Source organism: Pygocentrus nattereri, chromosome 5, assembly GCF_015220715.1.
Source record: "Pygocentrus nattereri isolate fPygNat1 chromosome 5, fPygNat1.pri, whole genome shotgun sequence".
NCBI lineage: Eukaryota > Metazoa > Chordata > Actinopteri > Characiformes > Serrasalmidae > Pygocentrus > Pygocentrus nattereri.
In genome coordinates this window covers 51,248,399-51,267,790 of record NC_051215.1, presented here as the reverse complement: position 1 = coordinate 51,267,790, position 19,392 = coordinate 51,248,399, and positions in this window count along the sequence as shown.

Genomic DNA, 19,392 nt, shown 5'->3' with positions numbered 1-19,392 from the left:
CTGTTAGCTCTGTATGCAAACTGAAATGGGTCAAGTGTGGGAGGGAGGCAGGACACAATGTGACGTTTAACCAGTTTCTCAAAATGCTTCATGACGATCGGTGTCAGAGCGACTGGTCAATAATCACTGAGGCTGCTGATACTGGTCTTTTTAGGTACTGGTACAATTATGGCTGACTTCAGACATTGTGGTATGAAGGGCTGGGACAGTGATGCATTGAAAAGCTCAGTAAAAACCCCAGCCAGCTGATCCGCACACTCTTTGAGGACCCTCCCAGCCACTCCATCAGGTCCAACCACCTGTCTTGGGTTCCCCACTCTTAGTGTGCACCTCACCTCATGTTCCTGCACTGTGAGGCTGGAGCTTCTGCAGTCGGATGGTTTGGCGGCTGCAATCTATGAACTTTCCACCTCAAACCGTGTGAAGAAATGGTTCAACTCCTCTGCAAGCATCGAGTCAACCTACAGCCATCGTGTTGTTGCTGGACTTGTAGTGGGTGAGATGCTGGACTCCCTGCCACAACACCGTCATGTTGTTGGTCCTGAAATGATTTTCAATCTTTGTTTTGTACTGCATCTTGGCTTTCCTGATACCTCTCTTCAGGTCAGCTCTGGCAGCACCATACTGTGCACCATCATCAGACCTGAAAGTCACATTGATGTCACGTTGCCTCAACAGGACATACACTTCTTTAGTCATCCAGGATTTCTGGTTGAGATGTACACGTAGTGGTTTGTCCATGGTCACATTTTACATTTACATTTACAGCATTTAGCAGACATTCTTATCCAAAATGACTTACAAGAAGTCAACATTTACAATATTTTCAATGCAGAAGTTGATGTAGGAGAGCACAGTTGTGGTGGATACCTGCAGCTGATGCAATGCCCCCTCTTGCCATGTTCTTATAATCCTTGCGGCTGGTGGAATTCTCTTCCTGCAGGGTGTGTATGCAGGAACTAACGGCATGGATATATGATCCAACAGTCCCAGGTGTAGTAAGGGCTTTGTCTTATAGCCTTTTCTGATGTTACTATAGACTTTGTCCAGTGTTTCCACCCCTAGCTACACACTTAATGTGTGGTTCGAATTTTGGAAATACTGTTTTTAATACTGCATGGTTGAAATCCCCCACTACAACATGCACTGCATTGGGATATAAGTTCTGTTGGTTGCTTATTGCATTAAGCAGCTGGTTAGTATTAGCATCAGGTGGTATATATACAGCTGTTACCCTGACAACGCTGAACTCGCGAGGCAAATAGACAGACCTACATTGACGGTTAAATATTCCAAATTTGGGGAACAGGGGTTGTTTACCGTCTTTACATCTTTACACCTGCTGTTTTTTGTGTAAATGCATAAACCTCCTCCTCTGCTCTTACCAGAGTCATTGTTTCCATCATAGCAATGAGCCGTGTAGCATGCTAACTCGATAGCCAAATCTGGTATGGTGGGCTGCAGCCAGGTCTCTGTAATGATTGCAATACTGCAGTTGTAAAGACATTTGTTATCCGCAAATTGTAGCCTCATTTCATAACTTTTGTTCGTATGGATCAGGCATTTGCGAGGAAAATGCTGGGAAGCGGTAGTTTAAACAGTTGCCTCTTTAGCCGCATTAATGTGCCGGCCCTGCATTGTTTCCTATGTTTGTTTCCTCTTGGACATTCCGCTGGGTAAAACAATCCATGGAGACTCTGGGTACATACTCTGGTGTATTGTTGGAACTGTGATAGTCTGACAAAATAGTTATTTCACAGCTAAATCCCCAGTCCAAGTGATCCTGATGGCTATGTATGCTTTGCCCAACAAACTGTACTATTTCCGCACATCCAAATACACATACACAATAATAAAAAAAAACGCAAAGAGTGGAGAGCTGTAAGCCGCTGCATCTATGCGCGCCGCCCTATGGAAGCTGCGATAGAAAACACTTCAATTCCTACTCAGTGTCCGTCTGGAAAGTTGTATGTCCCTCTGTCATTTTGTGATCAGTTGATTACTTGGGCACTCGCCTCTCACTACAGGCCATCCCGGGGAAACATGAACGCATAAACTCCTTTCTAATAAGTATTGGTGGGAAATGATGGTGAAGGATGTACATTCTTTTGTTCAGTCCTGCTTTACATGCTCTTAATGTAAGTCTCTCAGTACCCTACCTGCAGGAAAGTTAATGCCACTACCAGTACCAGCTAGACCATGGTTTCATATAGCCATTGGCTTTGTGACCGATCTCCCAGAATCACAAGGGTTCACCACTACTTTGAGTGTCATTGATCGAGGAGTAAGATTTATTCTCTTTCAGAACATTCCCAGCTGTCTTTTTTTCCTGAATTTTACCCCTGCCTGTTTCCTGACTACTCACTGCAAAACAGATTCCACAAGTAAAGCTTCACCTTTGCTTCAATCAATCAATCAACCTTTATTTTGACTCGGAAGTACATTGAGGGCAACCCTCATTTTCAATGTAGCTGAGCATTTACAAAAACAGGGATTGACATGACAAAGAAAATAATAACTACATTTAATCATTTTAAATTAAAAGAAAATTTCAAATAACAAGTGAATAAAAGATAAAAGTAGATAAAAACATAGAACTTGAGATTTAAATGGTAAAGAAATTAAGATCAAAAATAGATAAGAAATTAGTAAAGTAATAGTACAATATCACAAATTTAAAAAGTAATGATAAAAAGCTTAAAATAAATGAGAGGAAATAAATAAGTAAAAAAGAGATAAAGAACTAATGAGAACTAACACAAAAATAAAAGTTATGAATAAATATGATTAAGTAAAACAGGTGCAGGCTGTCTGTAGGTGGTTTGATATTAAAAGTTTAAAATGACTGAGTGACGTCAGTGAGCCGAGTTTTAGTGTGTCCTGTAGTGAATTCCAACTGGTGCTGTGACTAAAAGCAGATTTTCCCAGTTCAGTAAAAACTCTTGGTACCTGGCAGCTGATCCAATTACTAGAGCGAGTCTGATAATTACTGTTATTTGTAATCATCAATGAAGTGATATATTCTGGCAAATGACCGGAGAGTGTCTTATAAATAAAAATCAACCAATGTGTTTCCCTTCGTACCGTTAAAGAGGGCCACCCAACTTTTGCATACAGCTCTCAGTGGTGAGTTCTGTACGGATCTCCAGTGATGAACCTCAGGGCAGAGCGATACACTGGGTCCAGTAATTTGAGGGAGCTGGAGGAGCATATTTATAAATAACGTCACCAAAGTCCAGCACTGATAGTAAAGCTGCTTCAACTAGTCTTTTTCTGGCGTGGCGTGGGGAAACAGGGACTGTCTATAAAAATAACCCAGCTTCTGTCGGCATTTACTGAGTTTATCGTCCAGCCATATGCCAATGTATTTATAATTCCGTGACCTCTCTCAATAGTGGATCCTGCCAGGGTAGTAATATTTACAGTACTAAAATCAGTATTAAAAGATCTGGAAAACAGCATGAACTTAGTTTTTGTGGCATTTAAAACTAGTTTGTGCTTATATAACACCACCTGCAGAGCATTAAATGAGCTCTGTAATTTTCTTGCTGCAGCATGAATAGAATCAGCTGAGCAATATAAAATCGTATCATCTGCATAATGGTGAACTTTGCAGTCTGAGGATGAAGCAGAGGTAGCAATATCATTTATGTAGATATTAAATAAGACTGGACCCAAAATTGAACCTTGTGGTACACCTTTAGATACAGATACCAGCTCTGATTTATAATTATTCAATGCCATGCATTGATTTCTGTCAGTGAGGTAGTTTTGGGTCCAGTCCAGCACAGTTGCATCAAAGCCAATCTTCTCTAAGTTCCGTAAAAGAAGAGTGTGATCAACTGTGTCGAATGCTTTTGTTAAGTCAAACAAACAGCTGCACAATGTTTCTTCTTGTCTATGTCTGAATAAAGATTGTTTAAAACCAGTGTCGTAGCAGAGATAGTGCTGTGACCTTTTCTGAAACCAGACTGATATTTAGATAAAAAAGAATTTTCATGAAGAAATTATTTCAATTGCTGGTTTACTAGAGATCTAACATTTTGCTAAACATGACAGTTTTGAGATTGGCCTATAATTATTCAGATCTGTTGTCTCACCACCTTTATGCAGGAGGAATTACATGAACTGTTTTCCAGACCTGGGAATTCTGCAAGATAAAACTGAAAGATTAAAAATGTATAAAATGTATTCTAAAATAATCGGGGCTGCGAGACGCAATAAAAAGGGGTCCAGCCCATCTGCTCCAGTGGTTTTTCGTGGATTAATTTTAGCCAGGGCATTAGCAACTAAATATGGAGAAAATGGCTGGAGTGAGAAGAGACCATGCGTTTTAGAAACAGAAGAGCTGAGATCAGTTTTATTCAATGGGTTTGTGCTATTCTTATCAAAGATGTGGCCGGCTGCAGCAAAATGTGAGTTAAAGGCTTGACATATTTCCTTCTGGGCAGAAATCAGCTGATCGTCAACTAAAACGTTTGTTGGAAAAAAGGGGGAACATGCTTACATGCTTTCATGTCACAGGTTTCCAGCCATGACATTTCCAGAGAAACTGCAGATACAGCAGGTTTATGAGAGCGAGATGTAATTCAGATTTAATAACAAATTCACACTGTCACCAGTGTAAACTTTCTCCCAGGCAACTCCAGGATCTGCCCACAAAATCAGGCTGAACGAGTTTCTGATGTTTATGAGAAGAAAGGAAGGTGAAGCTTTCTGGAGAAAAACATTCTGCCCTCATATTGAGAAACGGACTGCAGACTAAAGCTGCAGATGACGTAAACAGAACTGCTTTAGTTTAATTTGTTGTTGTTCAGTATTAATGTTATAAAATGGCTACAAATAAAGGAGTAAAAAAATAAAACACAAACAGAAAAGAGAAAGAATCAAAATCACTTTAAGTAATCAGTGAGTCGCACATGAAAGACATTAATGCACTGAACAGATCAAGAAACAAACTATGAAGATAATATAAAGAATAATAATATAAAGAATAATGAACTATGTGAAAGGAAATCTGTACATATGAATGTGTAAAAACATTTAATATCTGTACAGATGTGTAAATTATCTTTTCAGAAGAGTTATTGTAATACGGAGAGGAGGTTTGATCAGTTACTGTAAAAGTAAATAATCATTCTGTTCAGAGATGTTACTGTAATATGGAGAGAAGGTTTTATGGTCAGTTTGAGTGTAGACTGTAAACTGTAGTCCACAGCTTTGGTGAAAAAGCTGTTAGCATGTCTGGCTCTTTTGGTTTTGATGGTCCTGAATTTTCTACCATAGTTGAGCGACTGAATGTCCAGGATGACAAGAGTCAGCTATAATTTTGTCAGAGCTCTGCTATTGTAGATTGTCCTGAAACGTTAGCAGATATAACCAGTGATCCTCTGCACTAACTTGATTATACACTGGAGTTCTTGTGAGGTGGAGGAACCAAACAAGATTACAATGAATGATGTGAGGATGGCTCCACAGTGGAAACCACAGAGGATTACAGTTGCCACTGAGGTTGTGGAGATTGTGGGGATTATGGGGATGGGTTGTGCCTTTATCATGAAGTCCACCTTCATCTCTACAGACTTTTGTGTGTTGAGCAATAGGTGGTTGCTGCTGCACCAGGAGGCCACCTGCTTGACCTCCTTTCTGTAGGTAGACTCATCACTATTGGCTGTGAATCCCACCACAGTGGTGTCATCTGCAAACTTCAGGATCTTCACAGCTGGTTTGGTAGAGACACAGTCATTAGTATAGACTGAAGAGAAAGGATGAGAGCACATAGCCTTGTGGTTCATCAGTACTGAGGGTCCAGGGGTCTGGCTTGTTTTCTCAGCTCACCTGTTGTTTCATGTTGGTCAGAAAATCCCTGATCAACTGAACGCTGGAACTGTTTGGCCTGTAGCAGCTCTGTCACTGTGATGCGTGGCAACCTCAACAGCAGTTTAGCCCCACTCATTCAGCTACAACAAGACAAGACAAGGCAACTTTATTTATATAACACACTTCATACACTGTGATTATTCAAAATTGCTTTACAAATGAGAAAACACAGAGATAATTAAAATGAAAAATGTAAAGAACAGAAATTAGAACAGAAATTTACCTGATTTAAAACAAAATGAAAGCAATAGATTTAAAAAAGAATAAATAAAACAGTTGTGTTACAGGATGCAAGTGTAAACTGAACTGAAAGCTTCTCAATTTTAATCTGGAAGTGTCGTTCTGCTGCTGGAAATTCATTCTCACATTCTCTGTTTTACATACCCAAACCAAACAAAACTAATTCCAGCTCCCTGCCTTTTTCAGAATAAACGATCGCCCACCTGTCCAGCTGGACACTGATGGACGACTGACTGTCAAGCTCTCCTGCTACCCACTTCAGACCAGCTGCCCACAACACAGCTACCACCAACTGCCTTGGACCAACTGGCCCACGCTACACTGAAGTTTGATAGACTCCTAGCTATTACTACTACTACTATTAAATAATCATTTTATTAGATAATAATACTAGAAGAAATAATTATATAATGATATCATCATCATTGGTACATTATATATATACTATGACTATATCACTTGAGCATAACAGCAGACCATTTGTGATGTATAGGATCCTTTTTTTCCTTTTTCATCAATAATTTGGAGGTAGGTTTGACCAGAGGAGGATGGGTCCCCCCTTGTGAGCATTGCTTCCTCCCAAGGTTTTCTTCCTCAGCTCTGAGGGAGGTTCTCCTTGCCACTGGCGCCCTTGGGCTTGCTCACCATGGGGGTTTACATCATGTTAAAAACTTTGTCTTTACTGGATTCTGTGAAGCTGCTTTGTGACATCAGTTGTAAAAGCTCTACAAATAAATTGACTTGACCTTGACTTGGCTGTTTATGCTATGCTGGATAATGGCTGACTCAAACTTACCACTGAGCGCTGACGGGGATGCATTTGAGTTACATGCTCTTCAGGAAAAACTGACAAGCTTGGGGAAGCATGGCTTATCCACGTCTTTATGGACCTGCTTTGTGCACTTTTGAGGCAGTCATGTTGAAACAGGAAGGGGGCCGTCCCCAAACTCTTCCCACAAAGTTGGGAGCATGAAATTGTCCAAAATCTCTTGGTTTGAAGCATTAAGAGTTTTTTTCACTGGAACTGAGAGGCCGAGCCTAACTCCTGAAAAACAACCCCACACCATGATCCCCCCTCCACCAAACTTTACACTCAGCACAATGCAATCAGACAAGTAACGTTCTCCTGGCAACTGCCAAACCCAAACTCGTCCATCAGATTCCCAGACAGAGAAGCGCGACTGGTCCGCTGATCCGCTCTGTCATTTTACGTGGCAGACCCAGTTCGTGGCTGAGTTGCTGTGGTTCTGCCATTCTTCCACTAATGTCTGTAGAAGCAGTCTGCAGGCCTAGGGGCTTGGTTTTATACACCTGTGGCCATGGAAAGTGACTAGAACACCTGAATTCAATGATTTGGATGGATGAGTGAATACTTTTGGCAATATAGTGTATATACACAATATTATATATAATAGTAAAATACTTTCCACAGTATATGTGTAGAATATTCTGAGGATGCAGGGGTTCATGCCAAACTTCTTCAGCCAGAGGTGGAAGAGGAGCTGTTGTGCCTTCTTCACCACCCGTGTGGTGTGTTCGGTCCATGTTGGTTCCTCTGAGATGTGAACCCTGAGGAATTTGAAGCTGCTGACCCTCTTTACCATGGCTCCATGGTGATGGGGGTGTGCACTCTCTCTTGCTTCTTGAAGTCCACTATGAGCTCCTTGGTCTTGCTGACATTGAGAGAGAGCTTGGTCTCCTGGCACCAGTGTGTCCGAAAGCTGATCTCCTCTCTGGAGGCTTCCTCGTTGTCATTGGAGATCAGGCCCACAATCGTAGTGTCATCTGCAAATTTGATGATGACGTTGGAGCTGTGTCTGGCTGAGCAGTTGTGGGTGTATAGGGAGCTGTTCAAACCCAGATCCCGAAGTTTAATGTCGAGCCTTGAGGGCACGATGGCGCTGAATGCTGAACTGGAGTCCACAAACAGCACTCTCACATATGTGTTCTTCTTGTCCAGATAGGAGTGGGCAGTGTGTGGAGTCAGGGCTATTGCATCATCAGTGGATCTGTTCTGTTTATAAGCAAACTGCAGTGGGTCCAGAGTGGCTGGTAGTGAGGAGCAGATAAAGTCTCTGACCAGCTTCTCAAAGCACTTGCTTATGATGGAGGTCAGAGCAACCAGACGCCAGTCATTTATAATATTAACCCTGGCTGACTTTGGAACTGGCACAATGGTGGCCAGTTTGAAGCACATGGGAACAACTGAGAAAGAGAGAGAGAGAGAGAGAGAGAGAGAGAGAGAGAGAGAGAGAGAGAAAGATTAGACTTAGACAGACTTTATTGTCATTCAATTTAACACTGTAGAATGAATGAAGAATTTAGAATGAAATTTCGTTGCCTTGGCTCAGAGTAGATCGGTAATACAAGTAATACAATGTAGTGCAAGGTACAATGTAATACAAAGTACAATGTTGTGCAAAGTACAATGTAGTGCAAAGTGTAGTGTATATGTAAACATATGTATGTCAGCAGATAAATAATTTTTAAATAAGTATATGTACATGAGTATATTGAACTGGAGGTCCCATGTATGTGGTAATCAAAAAAAAGAAAGAATTGAAGCAGCACGTTATTTAGAGTTCAGCAGTCTTATGGCCTGTGGGAAGAAGCTGTTTTTGAACCTAGCTGTTCTGCTTCGAAGGCTTCAGAACCTCTTTCCAGAGGCCAGCAGCGAGAACAGTCCATGGTGTGGGTGGGAGGGGTCTCTGTTTATGTTCTTAGCTCTGGTCAGACAGCGACTTTTTGCAATGTCCTGTATTGGAGGAAGTGAAGTCCCAATAATTCTCTCTGCTGTCCTAACCAGCCTCTGCAGGGACTTCCAGTCAGAAGCACTGCAGACTCCTGCCCACACACAGATGCAACTGGTCAGTGTGCTCTCTACAGTGCCTCTGTAGAAGGTGGTGCATGCACTGCTGAGCTCTTTTGACCAGAGCTTCAGGAACTTGGTTTTGCAGATTATCTCTACTGCTGTGTCCTTGATGAAGAGTGGCGTGTGGTTGGGTTGGCTCCTCCTGACGTCTACAACGATCGCTTTGGTTTTCTTGACATTCAGGACCAGGTTGTTGGTTTCACACCAGTCTCTCTGTAGTGCAGGTCATTGTCATCCTGGATTAGGCCCACTACTGTTGTGTCATCTGCAAACTTCACAATGTGGTTGGTGGTGGACCTGGCGCTGCAGTCGTGAGTCATCAGGGTGAACAGCAGTGGGCTCAGGACGCAGCCCTGAGGGGAGCCGGGGCTCAGAGAGATGACGCTGGAGATGTTGTTGCCCACCCGCAGACTGAGGTTTATCTGTTAGTCCAGCAGCCAGTTACACAGGCGGGTGCTGAAGCCAAGGGCCAGTTTGCTTATCAGATGTTGTGGGATGATTGTGAGCTGAAGTCCAGAAACAGCATGCGCACATGTATATTCTTTCCTTCCACGTGTTCTAAGCTCAGGTGAAGTGCAGTGGAGATGGCATCCTCTGTGGAGCAATTAGGGCGGTAAGCAAACTGGTATGGGTCGAATGTGGAAGGGAGTTTGGAGGTAATGGTCCTTTACCAGCCTTTCGAAACACTTCATCATGATGGGGTGAGCGCTACAGGGCGTCATTGAGGGAGGAGATTGTGGGTTTTTTGAGCACCTGTATGATTGTTGCAGTCTTTAGGCATGTTGGTACGACAGCCTGTTTCAGTGAGGTGTTGAAGATGTCCTCGAGAACCCCGGCCAGCTGATCGGCACATTCCTTAAGCACCTGACCAGGTATGTTTTTTCGGGGCCTGCCGCTTTCTGAGTGTTTACTCTCCCCAGGGTTCTTCAGACATCCACCTTATCCAGGCAGAGTATCTGCTCATCAGGGCAAGGAGTAGATTTCACCGTAGGAGTGGTGTTCAGTGCCTCAAGCCTATTACCAAAGTATTTATTTATTTCATTGAGAAAGTTGATGTTATTTTCACAGGGGGTAGGAGTAACTTTATACTCCGTGATTGTCTGAATGAAAAATATAAACTTGCAAGTTTCTATAATTCGCGCTTGTAAATATCCTTCCCGTGAATGTAAATGTGAAACTCGTGAGGACATAAAGAAGTCCTGCATGTGTATTTATCATCGTATCGCGCTTAAACTGCCTTTTCTTCATTCTCGAATGTTTTTTCCTTCTCGATTCGATAGCTGTCCTCGCGCAATGTGTGAATTACCTTTGACTGCTTTCTGCGCTCGAGTGAAATTTTTGTGCTTGAGTATCAGATTGGGGTGGTTTTGACAGTTTGGTGGCGAGCACAGGGTGTGGTTTTGACAGTTTTGGGGGGTGGGCACAGGGGGATGATTTTGACAGTTTGGGGGGTGGGCACAGGGGGATGATTTTGACAGTTTGGGGGCGGACACGGGGGTGGTTTTGACAGTTTGGGGGCGGGCACAGGGGTTGGTTTGACAGTTTTGGGGGCAGGCTTATGGCTGTTTCTGTCAGCGAATGCTATTGGCTGATGGCTCCTGGTGTTGTGATGACCTCCCAGTATGAAAAACCCCTCTCCAGAACACAAACACGGCGGACGAAGACAAACGTCGGCAGGTGATTGGGGTTAAAAGCACTAAACTCTTTTTCGTTTCGTTTACACTTAATCTGTATGAAGTGTAATGTTAGTTTAGCTAATAGCTACCGTTAAGTGGAATTAACAACAAAATATTGGCAATTTAAATTGTGTAAAAGTTCATTTTTCCTGAAATAAGAAATGAATGCTGCATCGACAATAAAATTTTGTATCTTTAATTCTCTTGTTATTGGCTTCAGTGTACAGTTCAGGGGTGGCCAGTCTTGTCCACAAAGGGCCGGTGTGGGTGCAGGTTTTGGTTTCTCTCCAGCTCAGCACACCTGACTCCACTCTTAATCAGTCAGTCCTTTAATCAGTCAGCCTCAGTCTTCAGACAGCTGAGCATGTGTGCTCCTGCTTTGTTGCAGCGAAAACCTGCAGCCACCAGATAAGATTGGACGTACCTGGTACAGTTGATTTGTCTCCTAAAGTATCAAGCTACCCTACAGCCGTTCGGCTTGAGCCAGCTAGCCAGGGGTAATAGCTGGCTAAGTTAACTGTAACATCAGTTAGCAGTAGCCAGGACAGGTCAGAGACAAAACAAACAGTATTTTGATATGTGATGATACGTGTCTGAATGGCTGATGTCTGACCTTTTGATAGTTGTCAACACAATAAGCAGTTTTTGTGACGTTTATTAATCGTTGCCAACAATAAAGCCACATTTTCCATTAACTGTGTATTGCCGATAGTAGTCTTTTGGAAGTCCTTTGGGGACCTCTCTTGTTTATTATTTCATTTTTCACTCCCTCAATTCATAACATAGCTGCATTTAATCCGCCTTAAAAGGTAACTCTACAAATTCTACATAAATAAATGTTTGAAATGTGAACAAAGTATTTCATACTGGTTTGATGTGAAATGCATCATTCAAGAGAAACTTGCCAAGTCATATTTCTCTTCAGTGGTGGTGATAGGAACCAGGAGTCATGATGAATACAATACAAACACAGCCTTTTTATTTACTTATTTACCCTTAAAAACCACCAATGAACCTACCCATGTCTTCAGAATTCTATATGCAATGTTGATGATGGTAAAGTAGTCATAAATCTGAAAAATAAGTTTTCTTTGGGGACTGTTTTGCCCCATAGCACCCTGCGTGTATCCCTTCACCATGAATGAATTAAAACAAAAGTATTAAAATGTTTTAGGCCAAAACTTTATCACACAACTATCAGAAAACATCTCAGACATTAGGCAGTGTATTTATAACCATGTCATGTAAAAACTTTGTGAGGGAGCTTTAAGAGGCATTAAACTCTTCAGGCATTAAACATCTTCCAGACTCTTCAGTTTTTCTCTGTCTTTACAGGACACTCTGAGAAGATGCTCTTGAGGCTGCTCTCTAAATTGGAATTTACATGTAGGCAGGAATTGTATCTCTGTAATGCACTTTCCGGTCACGTTGAAAGTATTCAACTACCTTGACAGTCATCACCATTTCCAGTATATATTTTTCACTTGTACTGTGAACAGTTGTAACTTGTGAACAGTTATACTCCATCTCCTTTATTAGTGGCAATATCACACATTTTAAAATGCCCTATTCTATTATGTAAGTTTTATATTGTAAAAAACATACAAAAACTGGTACAGACGATCTGGTGTTGTATGGTTCATGAGCAAAGTCTTCACTAAAGAGTTTAAACCATACTCACTTTGTCATGCAAACTTCAGCATTTAAGTGTTACCGCTCATTTAAATAGCGGTTCTATGGTTTCATCCTGAGAAATATTGCCAAAGTGATGCAGAGAAACTTGTCCCTGCATTTGTCCAAAGTAGAACTGATTACTGTAAAGCTCTTTTTACAGGAATTCCAAAAAACAACACATTCTCCACCATCTGTACAAAACGCAGCAGCATGAAACTTAACAACAACTAACTGATCATATTACCCCTCTTCACACACTGCACTGACAGTCTGTTTCTTCTAGAACAGATTTTGAAATGATTGTTTTTTTTAAAGCCCTAAATTTCCTTAAAGCTGCTCTGTATCTCATTGAATGTGTCACTTTATGGTCCAGCAGGTGATCTCAGGTCAGCAGATTCTGGCCAAACACTCAGGCTGAACTACAGACACAGTGGAGAGGCTTCCCTCTGTTTTATTCCTCTAAGCTGGGGAATTCATCAGCTTGTTTACTTACACAGTCAAGTCCAGTTCACAGCTTTACCTGTTCTGTTTTGTTTAGGACCCTGAGACCCCTGAGCCTCTTCACCGGCTCACAAAACATCCTCAGCTGTCTTAATCAGATGATACTTCATGACTTTCCCTAATTTATGGAAACTTCAAATAAACCATATTTTATATTGATAGTGTTACAAACATCCCCTGGAGAAAATTACACACAACTCATGTTTGGGGTCTCAGAGACCCCCAGCTAGAACACAGGAATAAAGTCAGTAGAGTTTCATGTGTGATTAGTTTCTATCTGGTGTTAAAGGTACAGCTGAGTCTCTCTCTCTCTCTCTCTCTCTCTCTCTCTCTCTCTCTCTCTGTCTCTCTGTGTCTCTCTGTGTCTCTCTCTCTCTTCTATGCCTTTATCACACACACTCACAAAGATCAGCAAATATGTTCTGCCTGTGATGCAGAATCCAGCTGTGCTCAGGAAACACATTAATACAGGAAAAACTCCAGGGGGCACTTTGGAGAAGATCCAGGACATGATGGTCATCCTGGATTTGACTATATTATTCTCCTAGTCTGTAATTGAGTTTTATGAAAAGAAAGATAAATATCTGTTCAAGTGTGAGAATCTTAGATAAACCCTGGCCCTGAATATTAAATCTTTATGGTAATGTATTTATTCACCTTCCTGAAATCAAGCCCAGTTTGTTTTTTAAGAACGAGGATGAGAAATGCTTTTACAGTTTATTGAGTTAGAATATCGTTAGTACAGAATGATAAAACAGTGTTTGAAAGAAAAATGGCTAATTTAAAATGAATTTTATTTTGCTCACAGAACACGGGGGTCTCTGGGAGCCCAAAGCACAAAGCAAAATAAAGTCCATATCACAACACAGGAGTTAAGGAGGGGTAGCCTTGGCATTTTAATTTAGTTTTCTGCCAATTAGTTTAGTTATCTTTTGGCTTCTAGTTTATTTTGGGGGCATTGTTATCTCACCCCCTGAACGTTTCCTCTTCTACAGGCTCTCCTGAACTGGACCAGTTTAACGCTAGACTTATTGGCTTATACAAGATGATGCCTTTAACTTGTAGAAGTAAAAGAAATAAATGCTGATAAGTGGTCAGTTCTCTGTAGTTGGTGGCATCTTGGTCATGCAGTTGGACACATTGGCTCATTTTTTTAATGTACGGCCTTAAATTTTCCCACAGACATTTGAGGTCGTAACTCTAGTTATAATTAAAATAATAATTTGAATTATAATAAAATAAAAATAAAATAAAAAGTTTTCACTCATTTTATTTACTTGTCATTGTACCTGAATTATTTGTTTTATATTTTGAGTTTTTTCAGCTTTTGTTGTTTTTGATTTAATATTTAATTTTATATTTTGATCAGCTTTGTGTATGTAAAGTGCTCCATAAATAACATTTATTGTTGTTGTTCAGGTTTGATGACAGATCTGTCACCAGCGTGAACTTTCTCTCAGGCTTCTCCAGGACCTGCCCATGAAATCAGGTTGAACAAGTTTCTGATGTTTATGAGAAGAAAGGAAGTGAAAGGTGAAGCTTTCTGGAGAAAAACGTTCTGCCCTCATTGAGAAACAAGATGAAAAGATGAAGCTGCAGACGAAATAAACAGAACTGCTTTAGTTTAATTTGTTACAAATACAGAAGTAAAAAATGAAAACACACAAAATTTCTCATGCATGGATATGGAGGTGAGAGTATCTGTGATGGCGGTTATGGAGATGACCAGATGACCATATCTCTTTCTCTTGACCCCCCCCACCCCCGACCCCTTTGGCAGCCTGGTGGGCCGTCTTCTCTTTGGAGAGTTCCTGCCAGTCAGCGCACTGTGCTGGGCAGCAGCTGCTGAACCGCAGCTGTTCCAGTAGCGGGCATGGCTCACCTAAGCTAACCTACGCAGGTGTCACAGTACTGAGTGTGCTGAGTTCTGGTGTTACAGTAGTTGGCTTGGTTCACGCTGGTCTTTAAAGTCTTTGCAGTGTTAATGCTGATGTCACAGCAGTGAATGTGGTTAATTCTGGTGTAACCACAATAGTAGTGAGTGTGGTTTATGCTAATGAGCCCTGTCCTGTTTGTGTCTGTATTTATCTGTGTTAGAGTAGAATTGTGTATGTGGCGATTAAAGAAATGCTGGAAATTAATTTCAGCAGCAGTTCCCCATTCAGGCCTCAAATACCCCGAGAGGGACAGACATGGTGGCTCAGCAGGGAGGAGAACAGAGTGGACAAATGACGAGGCCCAGAGCTGCAGCTCCACTGAACTTCCTGTCTCTCAAAGACTTAAAGATTCAGAAACTAATTACTCAGAACTTTATTAAAAACAAATGCTTTGCAGTTAAAAAATATTTTGAGGTTCTTGTTGTGATCATTTTATAAACTGTAGATTTGTAATGTATTGCTTTATTTAATTATCTACAACAAGTCACACATGTGAAGATCTGAGAATTTTCTAAAGATTCTCTGCTTCTGATCAAACTGTCTAGTGAAAATATTCAGAGTTGAACTCAATGTGCATTATTTTCTCCACATCATAGACAAATTAGTGTAGTACCACATTTCACAACTAGATGGAGCTCCTAAATAACATTTGGGTGACAGAAACTTTCAAAGATTGAATTCTGGGTCTTCAGAGCGTCTTCATGTGTCAGTAGTCTACAGATGCACCGACGTGGGGATCGTGGGTCGATGTCTGATATTTTTCATCAGTGCTGATACATTAATTAGGATTTAATCTGATTTAATAGATATAACATTTATTTGTGTAGAGAAAGTAAAGTGGTGAAATATTCCTTCTTTAATCCTGTTGTGTTTATGATAAAACGACAGAGGAACTAAACCATTAATTAAACAAGAATTCCTTATTTGGAATCTGGATAGTGTACCTGGAGGAACTGGAATCACATACCAAATAATAAAATAATAAAATGAACAAAAAAACAGGTAAAAAAAAACAAACAAAAAAAATGCTGAATAAACATATTTCAGACATGCCATACCTGTACTGGTTACATAAACACAGTTAAACTAAATCAGGTAAGTCATGCTGCTGTAAAACTCTTATAAAAATCCAGCAAGGATCCATCTTCTTTTTTTTGAGAATTACAGAATTATGTAATTATGTAAGATGTGCTGTTCACCCCACAGTCTGTGCATTCTGGAATAAAACTGGAATAACAGCCTGCACTGAATTCATTGTTCTTATGATGTAAAATAGTTTGAACATCTGGTGTTGATTTTTGAAAATAAGTTAAAAAATCCTCTACAGAAAACAAACATCTGTTTTAGACCACAATTTCTATTTATTTTCTGATTTTGAATTATCAGGGAAACGTAACATATTTACTGTGCAAATATTTTCCCAGTATGTTAATGTCACGATTGGCCCCTCCCAGTCCAGTCCATGTGTTTGTGTTGTTTTGGTTTACCCATGTGTGTTTGTTTTTTGCCAGCCCCCTCATTTCATGACTCCACCCCTGATTGTTGCCACCTGGTTTCCACCTGTCCCTCATTTTCCCTGTTGTATTTGAGCCCTGTGTTTGCACTTTGTCTTGGCTGGTCTTTGTAACTCGGTATCGATTATTGGAACCTGGACTGTCTTGACCCTGGATTTGCCCCTAATAAATCTCGCTTATCTCAGCATATGCGTCCGCCTCCCCGCTACATGTTACAGTTAAATTCAGCAAATAACAGTAATCGTTTATTAAAATATGCAGAAGTGTGTTCTCTGCAGAGAATTTGATTTCTTTACACCTAGACAATGAAAAAAAACATGGAATTTAACTAGGGGTGACCAAACTTTTGCATATATCACTTATTATAGTTGCGCATTGCTTTAGCAATTTATAGTTTTACCGATTTATATTCTTCTTCTTATTATTTTTTTTATTATTTTGTTTGTTTCTGCCGTTTCTTTGTCCCGTAACTAGTCCCGCAGTTTTCGAGATATCGACGCCGTTCCAACTCCAGATTGTCCAGCCCGGTTGTGTGATGCGTGCTTGTATACAGCTTTTTGATTGGATGAAGAGCGGCTCAAAATGTGGGAATTTTTGTCCCATTGAAAATGAATGGGGAGGCTGTTGGCAGACTGCCAGACATGATGTCACAATGGCCCCTCTCTCACACATCACTTACAATCCACGCACGGAGCTCAATGTCTCACCAACTCCCAGCCTGATTCTCAGCAGCTCTGTTAAAGGGTTACTGCTTTTAAGGTGGAACTGCACCAAGACAGCACAGAATTTTAAGGTGGAACTTCTATTTAAGGTGGAACTTCAATTAACATAGCGCTATATTTAAGGTGGAACGGCTATTAACATAGCACTAAATATGGCACAGTATTTAAGGTGGAACCTTTTTAAGGAGGCACAGCACTTAAGGTGGAATTTAAGTTCACATAGCACAAAATTAAAGGAGGCACAGAATTTAAGGTGGAACTGCTATTAACATAGCATTAAATATGGCACAGTATTTAAGGTGGATCCTTTTTAAGGAGGCACAGAACTTAAGGTGGAGCATCAGTTCACATAGCACAAAATTAAAGGAGGCACAGAATTTAAGGTGGAACGTTAATTAACATAGAAACAAAATTAAGGTTGCACAGAACTTAAGGTGGAACTGCAATTAACCTAGCGCGGAATTTAAGGTGGCACAGAATTTAGGACAGAATTCTTTTTAAGAGAGCACTAAATTTAAGGTAGAACTTCAGTTAACATAGCACAAAATTAAAGGAGGTACACGATTTAAGGTGGAACGTAAATTAACATAGCAATGACATTAAGATAGCACAGACCTTACAGTGGAACTTGAAATGACATAGCACTAAATTTAAGGTGGCATAATGTTTAAGGTGGAACCTTTTTAAGGAGGCACAGAATTTAAGGTGGAACTTTAATTAACATAGCAATAAAATTAGGGTGGCACAGATCTTATGGTGGAACTTCTCTTAAGGTGGCACAGACTTTAAGGTTGAACAGCAATTAACCTAGCACTAAATTTAAGGTGGCACAGAATTTAGGATGGAACTCTCTTTAAGGTAGCACAATATTTAAGGGGGAATTTCAGTTAACATAGCACTAAATTTAAGGTGGCACAGTGTTTAAGGTGGAACTTTAATGAACATAGCAATAAAATTAAGGTGGAACCTTTTTAAGTTGGCACTAAATTTAAGGTGGAACTTCAGTTAACAGCACAAAATTAGAGGAGGCAGAACAATGTACATGTGTTTATTCAGTGCAGGTCCACAAGATCAAATCCACCGCGTTACTGACCCGCACTCTTCCATATGTAGTTTTTTCATCCCTCGTTCCTTGTATCGACTTCCATAGTATCCGGCGCACAACTATCCTGCGTTTCCTTCAGGAAAGGCACATTTCTAGTTTTAACTACTGTCGTACGATTTGTATTATTCTTTTTATTTTGTTTATTTTTCTGCCAGATTTTTTAAATAGTCCTGCAGTTTTCGAGATATCAACACCGTTCCAACTCCAGATTATCCGGCCTGTTGTGTGATGCGTGCTTCTGTACAGCTTTTTGATCATGGATTCCGAATAGCAGCCGAAAATGTGGGAATTGAAAATGAATGGGGAGACTGTGGGCAGCTTGTCAGACATGATGTCACAATGGCCCCCTCTCTCACACAACACCCACAGAATGATTTTATTAAGGTGGAACTGCTTTTAAGGTGGAACTGCACTTAGGTAGCATTGAATTTTAAGGTGGAACTTCTTTTAAGGTAGCACTGACTTTACATTGACAATGAATGAGGTGAAAAATTGTATGATAATCTACAGTATTTCTGTTTGCCCGAACGACACCGTGTCGCATACACTACCTGAGGGCAGCCCTCAAGCACAAATTCACTCTTTTATTCCATCCCTCGTTTCTCTCATAGATTTCCATTGTATCTGCTGCGCAACTATCCTGCGTTTCCTTCAGGAAAGGCACATTTCTAGTTTTTGAATGAGACACAATACAGTTGAGCAAATCAGAACATAGCTCATTAACCCGTATTAGTAATAAAGGCAAAATAACAAGAATAATCTGCATTATTCTAAGTAATAAAAAGAGGTTGGTGTAAAAATGAATAAGAGGGGCCCACCAGAAAAAAAACACAAACTGTGCATCAACATATGAGCTCCAGCTAAGTGGAGCTACAAGGTAGGGACTTCAAAAAAATAAAATAGTGCAGTGTGGTTGGTTAGTGTAGTGGTTAACACCTCTGCCTTCTACGCTGTAGACTGGGGTTCAATCCCCCACCTGGGTAAGTACCCTACACTATACCAATAAGAGTCCTTGGGCAAGACTCCTAACACCACCTTCGCCTTCCTGTGTAAAATGATCAAGTTGTAAGTCGCTCTGGATAAGAGGGTCAGCCGAATGCCGTAAGTGTATATGACAAGCTAGAACACAGTAATGTGAAAAAATTATTAATAATTTAGAAGTTAGCGCAGCAACATTATGTGCACTGGTCAGACATTTATTTTCTTTTTATTATTTCTACTTAATAGACTTGTGTGGACTCATTAAAATCCACGGATGAATGCAGTAATAT